General features: G+C 40.1%; 1 long non-coding RNA gene across 1 annotated transcript in view; it reads left to right on the plus strand.

Moving 5' to 3' along the window:
* The window catches only part of LOC104999559, a 35,582-nt gene extending 26,846 nt beyond the window's left edge, over positions 1-8,736 (plus strand). The window contains exons 2-3 of the long non-coding RNA XR_826615.1: positions 5,449-5,601; positions 6,864-8,736. This is a non-coding gene — a long non-coding RNA (uncharacterized LOC104999559). The remainder of the gene's footprint in view (positions 1-5,448; positions 5,602-6,863) is intronic.
* The last annotated feature ends 494 nt before the right edge of the window (positions 8,737-9,230 follow it).

A 9,230-nucleotide genomic window follows, 5' to 3' on the forward strand; every position in this document is an offset into this window, starting at 1 on the left:
GCGTTTCTCAGATAATCACGACAGTGTGATCACTGACCTAGAGCCAGACATCCTGGAATGTGAAGTTAAGTGGGCCTTAGAAAGCATCACTACAAACAAAGCTAGTGAAGGTGATGGAATTCCAGTTGAGCTATTTAAAATCCTTGAAGGTTAGGAGAGGTGAATTTACGTCAACTTCCCCAGATATGTTTTCCTTGCATAGCTCTGGAAACACTTTGGCACTCAGAAATCAGGACTATTTGAAACCTTGTGGAATCAGGGAGCCAGATGACTTAAGTTTCTATCACAAACCTTCCACCTCTAGCTGTGTACCTTGGGCAAGTTTCTTGACTTCTCTGAGTCTCAGTCTTCTCATTTGTATAATAAAGAAATTTCTTTAAAAACTGGACTTCTAGGGTTGTTATGAGGATAAAATGATGCAATGTATATGAGGATAAAATGATGCAATGTATATGAGGCCTTGTACAGAAGAAGCAGTCAGTAACAGTCTTCCTTGAGGTGAAGTCAAAGTGAGTAAAGAATTTAATATCAAAAGAGTAACTACAAAATTCATCATTCGTAATTTGTTGAATGGTGTGTTAAAGTACATTACCTCCCTGCCTAGTGGCTTTCTTTTTCCAAATATTTTTTTAGTATTCTTTTTATTTTTAATTGGAGGATGAATACTTTGCAATGTTGTGTTGGTTTCTGCCATACAACAACACAAATCAGCCATAAATATATATATATGTTCCCTCCGTCTTGAACCTCCCTTACCCCATCCCACCCTATAGGTCATCACAGAGCACCGTGTTGAGCTCCCTGTTTTATACAGCAACTTCCCACTAGCAATCTAGTTTACACTTGGTTCGGTTCAGTTCAGTAGCTCATTTGCGTCTAACTCTTTGCAACACCATGCACTTCAGCACACCAGGCCTCCCTGTCCATCACCAACTCCTGGAATTTACTCAAACTCATGTCCATTGAGTCAGTGATGGCATCCAACCATCTCATCCTCTGTCGTCCCCTTCTCCTCCTGCCCTCGATCTTTCCCAGCATCAGGGTCTTTTCAAATGAGTCAGCTCTTCACATCAGGTGGCCAAAGTATTGGAGTTTCAGCTTCAACATCAGTCCTTCCAATGAACACTCAAGACTGATCTCCTTTAGGATGGACTGGTTAGATCTCCTTGCAGTCCAAGGGACTCTCAAGAGTCTTCTCCAACACCACAGTTCAAAAGCATCAATTCTTCGGCGCTCAGAGCTTTCTTTATAGTTCAACTCCCACATCCATACATGACTACTGGAAAAACCATAGCTTTGTCTAGACAGACCTTTGTCAGCAAAGTAATGTGTCTGCTTTGTAATATGCTGTTTAGGTTGGTCATAGCTTTTCTTCCAAGGAGCAAGTGCCTTTTAATTTCATGGCTGCAGTCACCATCTGCAGTGATTTTGGAGCCCAAGAAAATAAAGTCTGTCACTGTTTCCACTGTTTCCCTATTACTCCCCATGAAGTGATAGGACCAAATGCCATGATCTTAGTTTTCTGAATGCTGAGTTTTAAGTTTTTAACTCTCCTCTTTCAGTTCTTCTTCACTTTCTGCCATAAGCGTGGTGTCATCTGCATATCTGAGGTTACTGATATTTCTCAGACAATCTTGATTCCAGCTTGTGCTTCTTCCAGCCCAGCATTTCACATGATGTACTCTGCATATAAATTAAATAAGTAGGGTGACAGTATACAGCTTTGACATACTCCTTTTCCTATATGGAACCAGTCTGTTGTTACATGTTCAGTTCTAACTGTTGCTTCTTGACCTGTATACAGATTTCTCAGGAGGCAGGTCAGGTAGTCTGGTATTCCCATCTCTTTAAGAATTGTCCAGTTTGTTGTGATCCACACAGTCAAAGGCTTTGGCATAGTCAAAGCAGAAGTAGATTTTTTTTGGAACTCTCTTGCTTTTTCAATGATCCAATGGATGTTGGCAATTTGATCTCTGGTTCCTCTGCCTTTTCTAAATCCAGCTTGAACATCTGAATGTTCTCAGTTCATGAACCATTGGACTAGCCTGGAGAATTTATCTTTATAGTACACTCAGAATTAATACTACCCTCATGTTTCCTCTGAAACACATAGAATTTATGGTCTATGAAAAATAATTTTAAGATGCAGTACACAGATACAATGGAATACTACTCAGCCTTAAAAAAGAGTGAAATAATGTCATTTGCAGCAACATGGATGCAACTAGAGATTATCATACTACGTTAAGCAAGTAGAAAGAGAAAACAAAACACCATATGATATCACTTATATGTGGAATCTAAAATATGGCACAAATGAACGTATCTACAAAAGGAAACGGACTCAAAGACACAAAGAATAGACTTTCAGTTGCCATGGAGGCAACCAGGGGAAGGAGAGGGATGGGACTGGGAGTTTGGTGTTGGTAGATGTAAACTATTTACAATGGATAAACAATAAGGCCCTACTCTATAGCACAGGGAACTGTATCTAATCTTCTGGGATAAAGAATAATGGAAAAGAATATTTATTAAAAGAATATATTCGTGTATAACTGAGTTACTTTGTTGTACAGCAGAGGTTGGCACAACATTGTAAATCAATTATATTTCAATTAAAGAAAAGGAAAAATGAAACAGTTTTATATTTCATTATATCATATCCTTACTGTTTCCTGTATTAACTGTGGTGGTGGTAGTTTAGTTGCCAAGTCGTGTCCAACTCATTGAGACCCCTTGGACTGTAGGCCATCAGGCTCCTCTGTCCATGGTATTTCCCAGGCAAGAATATTAGAGTGGGTTGCCATTTTCTTCTCCAGGGGACCTTGCTGACCCAGGTCTCCTCCATTGCAGGAGGTCTCCTGCGTTGCAAGTGAATTCTCTACCAATTGAGCCATTGTCTATCTAGCTAAAAAAGTTCTTTGAGCACAAAGACCATTTCCTGTATTCTAATCCCTTAACTGCCAACCTAACTTTCAGCAGAGAAGGTGTTCAATAATAACCTTTTATTAAATTAAGAATTATCAATTGGTAATTGATGTCCTTTTATCACAATTACCATTTGCTTTGACATTAACCACATACCCTGAATGTTCACCAATGGGGCTCCATCCATGGCAATCTCTGGTCAGGCGCTTCATTCCCTCAACTCTACCTGTGACCTATGCTTAACATTTATTACCACCTCAGTATCCCCAAGAGTGATATTTCCACTTCCCCAGCACTGAATTGGTGCTTCTTTGAATTCAGGGCTTACAGGAAGGCTATATGGCTGTCAGACACTAATGTATGTGATTTCTACTTTAAGAAATAGGAAAAGCCAAAGCAGAACGGGCTATTCAGTCCCCACATAGATGCCGTGAGACTTCAAATAATATAGTACATCTGTAGAATTCACAGAAGCAAGAAGCATGAGACTGTCAGCCCAGGAAACAAACTAAGTGTGGAGGAAGGGAGAGGTGCATTCATGTTGAATGAATGGGCAGTCTATACAGGGAAGAATGTGAGCAAAAAACAAATGGGATTACATAAAATTGTACTACTCAAGCATAACGCACTTTCACAACTGAGTGACTATATATTTGGTGCTTCCCTGGTGGCTCAGACGATAAAGAATCTGCCTATAATGCAGGAGACCTGGGTTCAAGGTTGGAAAAGTCCCCTGGAGAAGGGAATGACAATCCACTCCTGTATTCTTGCCTAGAGAATTCCATGGACAGAGGAGCCTGGCGGACAACAGTCCATAGGGTTGCAAAGAGTCAGATATGACTGCATGACTAACACAAACACTTATAAGTGTATATTGGGATCATCCTGTACATAAAGCATTTATAAAATAACATTTAGCTCAATTAATAATTTATCCTAATTATGTTTATGTCATTCTATTTTACTTCTGCAAGAGTACTTTTAATTGCTATAGGGTATTCCATTCAATGGAGAAACTTCTACAAGATGTCCACTTTATGAAATTATTAGCCATCCTGAGCTATAAATATATAGCTAAAATTTTCAAGTATCCTTTATTATATTAATATCCTTAGAAGTTCCAGGAAAGTTCCAGAAATTCTGGTACCACCACTTCTTGCTCTCTTAATTCTGTATGTTCCCTCTAGTCACTGGCCCATTTCTGACCTTCTTTGTTCTGCATATCTTCCACTAAAATCTCCAAATCCACTCCTTGCCCCTGTCCTATGTCTCAGGAGACAGATCTTCATGAACTTCATTGATAAGCTCCGTGGACTTCTTGCTTTTGGTTGAGTTCAGTCACTGAGGCATGAAACAAGATCAGAGGGATGGAGACAGGAAAGTAAAATGGGGGTAGATATTCCCTTGACTCCTTTACCTGGAAGGTTGGCCAGGGGCTAACTGCATCCCTGAACTGAGCATCACAACGTCCATCAGCATCAGCTTCCACAGATCTCTTCTACCTTTCTCTCTCTAGGTCCTAGAGATGGTTCCCTTCTCTTGCCTCATCAGGTTAAGGTATTAATAGTAACAGAGCCCACTATTAAGTAGCCCCACAGAACTGTTATCCTTCATAGTTTTCTCACTCCCTGTCCAAATCTTTGCAAGTAGTCCATTTATTAAAATCCAAAATTATCTAAATTGAGTTTGTCATCAGTTCAGTGTCATGCCACTATCTGAGTTATCCTGTCTGCAGCCAAACTCCTTACATGAGTTGTCTTCATTGGTTGTCAATGCTTTCTCCCTTCTTTCTCAAGAAACATCCATCACTAACACAAACAGCAATGCATCACACATTGCCAAATCCTAGATTTGAGCCCCATCTTTCTTAGTCTAGTGAAACTGTCATTCATTCTTCAAATACTTTAGTCACTTCATATCAGGGACATCATTTATAGTTCACCTTCCTTTGCTGGTTCCTCCTCATCTCTCTTAACCTCTAAGATTAAAACTGCAAACGCCCCAGTCTGTGGACCCCTTCGCTTCTCTATGTTTACTTTTTCTTGGTGATTTCCTGTAGTCCCATAGCTTTAACTATCATTTCAATACCAACTACTTCCAAATTCATCTACGTGGTCTATTACCTCTCCCCTAAATTCCAGACTCATATGTCTAACTGCTTACTCAACATATGGTCATGGGGAGGGAGGAGGAGAGGGTCAGATGTATTGAAAGAGTAACATGGAAACTTACATTACCATATGTAAAATAGATAGCCAATGGGAATTTGCTGTATGGCTCAGGAAACTCAAACAAGGGCTCTGTATCAACCTAGAGGGGCGGGATGGGAAGAGAGATGGGAGGGAGGTTCAAAGGGGAGGGGATATATGTATACCTATGGCTGATTCATGTTGAGGTTTGACAGAAAACAACAAAATTCTGTAAATTCTTGAATAAAAAAAATAAATTTTAAAAAAGTTATCTCTTCTTTCACACATACAATACCTAACCCTTGATCTTTTTTCCCCTGCAAATGTGTAGATGGCAACTGTTTGTCTAATTTTCAGACCCAAGACTTTGGTGCCATCTTTCCTTCTCTCGTACCACATATCCACTCCATCAGGAAATCCTGTGGACTCTGACATCAAAATGCACAGAAACCTACAACTCTCTCCAGTATGATTTCTCATCAAGGTGAGAGAGATGCCTCGGAACCAGTCTATTTTGTTTCCTCCCCAACAGACTCTTCTTAGAGCAACCAGATTATGTCATTTATCTGCTCAAAACCCTAGCGACCAATGTCTTTATTTGACCTGCAAGGCTGTAAATCACCTTGTTCTGCACATTCCTGTCTATCCTTATCTCATATCTCTCTCCCCTTCACAGAGTATTCTTACTAGTTCTTCCACACACTTAGCTTACTCTCATCTCAGGGCTTTTGCATTTATTGTTCCTTCTTCCTGGAATGTTCCTGTAATATTTGTCTGCTAGATATTCACAGAGATGGCTTCCTGAGTTTCTTTATGTCTCTGCTTAAGCATCATGCCATCAGAGAGGTTTTCCATAGGGACCTTGTTTTAAAAAGCATGTAACTAAACCCCCTGCAACACTCTGTAAACCTGCTCCTGTTTTTATGGCAGTGATTACCACTTGCTGTATTTTATGTTCATTTTGTTTCTTTGTAGCCTTTCCCTGGCCCCTAGGATTAACCTCATTGAGAGCAGAGAGATGTTTGCTCTCTACTGTGTCCCCAGCACACAGAACTGAGCTTGACACATAGAAATGCATTTAATGCATAAACAAATGAATGAAAAGATGTGTGCATGTTTTTTTAAATGTTTATGATGAAAGTTTATTAGAGGAAATAGTTTAATTCATCTTCATTTATTCATTAGTGAACTTTGACAGTTATTAGTATAAGGTCATTTGGTTTTATTCTTCCTATTCTATTTCTCTTCAGTCACTTCTTACTAGTTTTAAAGCAAACTCTGGATGTCATGTCATTTCATCTGTAAGTTATACTTGTTTTTTTATTGTCCTCTAAAATTTTATGCAATTTATATTCATGATGAGCTGTATTGAAAAAGCCCCCTTCATCTCCTACTCATACTAGCAGATACGATCATATAAAGATTATCTTTGTCAATTTTATTGGTGAAAAATCTCAACTGTTTCATTTTTAAAATAAAGAGAACGATAAATAAAAACACTATTCCTAAGGTCTATGATAACGTTCTCTTCTTTTGGTGACTTCTCACAATTCCAAAATTCTAAGAGACAGAAATGTATTAAACCACCTTTTCTTCTCCTCTTAAAAGTTTATCTCATGCAATTATACACAATAACTTGTATAATTATAAGATCTGATCCCTATCTTAACTCTCTCAGAACATAATACAAAAGGTACATTAGAAGCATCATAATTTTAAAAAATACTCTTTCTTTGATTTTAACAGTTTAAGAAGACAGTCTGGAGTGAATAGAGAAATTATTGAGGAAAACAAGGTGCGTGACCCTGACATCTTCTCCAGTCAGTCACCTCCATGGATAACCTTATGAAAGATCTTTCTGGAGCCTTGGCTCCATCTTTGAAGCCATCTTCTAAATCTGGATAGACAAAGCCAGCCCAAGGTGCCCCTGAGCCTCTCATCCACTGAAACTGGAGACATGCTGCATCCTGGCAACACCAGGATGGCTCAGGTCAGCAGCTCCGGCAGTCACCCAGAACAACTCTATGACTCTCCCTGGAAAGACCTTCTCTTCCCATAAGTGTCAGCATATTAAGCATCTACCGCGTCGAATAAGATGATGAGGATTTTGGGGAAGAAATGTGAAGACAAATGTGGGTATTTGAAAGCAGAAAAGAAAATCCAGTGCTCAAAATGGCATTCTTTAACTGAGACTAGCTATAAATTTTTTCTCTCTTGTTGATTTCCTGTCTTGGAAAGAACCCATTAATGGAAAAAAAAAAAAAAAAGTACAAGTTGGAAGCTCAACTGTGATTTTTTTTTTTTTTTTTAATGGTAAATCTGGTACCATTCATATCTGGAAAATGTGAAAGGAAGATTTGAAAATCTCATTTTGTCATTTTATCCAAATGCTGAAACAACCTATGTAAAAGACACAAAAATAGGTGTACAGTGGGGCGGAGGGTGAGGAAGTGCTTTCCTTGCCTTTACCCCCACTTGCTTTACCAACAGAGCTTGAAGCCTCTTAGTCTGTCATCACCTTTAACTCCACTCCTTTCCTGCCAAGAATCTGATGGCTGAGTTTCCGGTTAGACGGGGAGCAGGATAAACCTTTGTTGTAATTTGCTGGAGACCCTATCCAGCTAGATTTTTGGATGAGAAATTTATTGCTTCTCCTCACTGAGGGATATAACACCAGGTCAACAATCTCCATAGCCCATTTGAATGGACATTCACTGGACCACGGTTGTGGCCTACTCATCCATTAGTGTGCAAATCTAACTAGAGGTGAAGGGCTGAAGTGGAGGGCTGCAGGGAAGGGAGCATCTTCATGCTGATCCTTTCTGCACTTCATGACAGGGCTCCTGGGGTTTCCAAGCTCGTTTCTCCAAGTGTCTGTGGCTCCTGCCTTCCAAGTTCTGAGGAAGTGTTCTCCTCCTATAGTGTTTCAGAGGCCCTCAGAGCCGCTCACAGTAGCTACCAACCAAAGTTCACAGACTGGCCTTCTGGGGTGCCCTTCCAGAGACTTTTGGGAACAGAAATCTAAATAATACTGAGAGTAACAGACTGCTGGCCGTTCTCTCAGCACCCTAGACTAAGGGAGGGTGGATTTTCTCTGCTGATTCTATCGTGGCTGAGGGTGGGTACTCACAGTCCCCAGAAGTCTTCTCCCAGCGAGGAGCAAGCCACTTTATCCTCAGCAGAGAGCATGGGCCCTGTCTGTGCCAGGAAACAGCCTAGAAGGAAAAGAAAGAAGAGAAGGGGAGGAGAAGGGGAGATGGGAGAGGGGAAGGAAGGAGGAGGAGGAAGGGGAGGAGAAGGAAAAAGCAAGGACTTCACTGCTTTCATTACATCTGTTTCTTCATGTCATTCCAGAAACTGAAGAAGCCAATGAGAGATAGGGGCTCTTCATTTAATTGCTTGATAAATGTAGAAAGGTTTCAGTAGTATCTCAACTTACAGAGCTGTTATGCTCCTCATTGACTCAATGGACATGAGTTTGAGCAAACTCCAGGAGATAGTGAAGGACAGGGAAGCCTGGTGTGCTATAGTCTACGGGATCAAGAAGAGTTGGACAAAGCTTAATGATTGAACAACAATAATGTCGAAGTGCTAAAGAATCTGCCTGCCAATGCAGGAGATGCGGGTTCTACCCCTGGGTCAGGAAGATCCCCTGGAGAAGGAAATGGAAACCCATTCCAGTATTCTGGCCTGGAGAATTCCATGGACAGAGCAGCTTGGCAGGCTATAGCCCATGGGGTCACAAAGAGTCGGACGCAACTGATTGCATGTACACATGTTTCAAGTACACTGGGAAAATTCTCTACTTAAAGGATCCATATGAGGACTCTATTTAAAAAGCGAAAACTCCTTTTTGAAATGAGAACAACTGCTTTCTTCATTTTGCTTTATTAATGTAGCATTCCCTTTCACAAGTTATATAAAAAACAGAATTTAAAATGTTATATTTAAATAGAACTTGACTCAGAAATTAAAACAGATAGTTTTACTCATTCTTTAAAATAGCCTGATGAGGAAATAATACACTGACTCTGACTCTGGCCAACAACATAGTTTGCAAAGAGTTGATGTGACTAGAACTTGGGTCCCTGGGCACCAAGTTCGTTAGCTTTG

The sequence above is a fragment of the Bison bison genome, unplaced genomic scaffold (assembly GCF_000754665.1).
Source record: "Bison bison bison isolate TAMUID 2011002044 unplaced genomic scaffold, Bison_UMD1.0 scf7180017864354, whole genome shotgun sequence".
Lineage (NCBI taxonomy): Eukaryota > Metazoa > Chordata > Mammalia > Artiodactyla > Bovidae > Bison > Bison bison.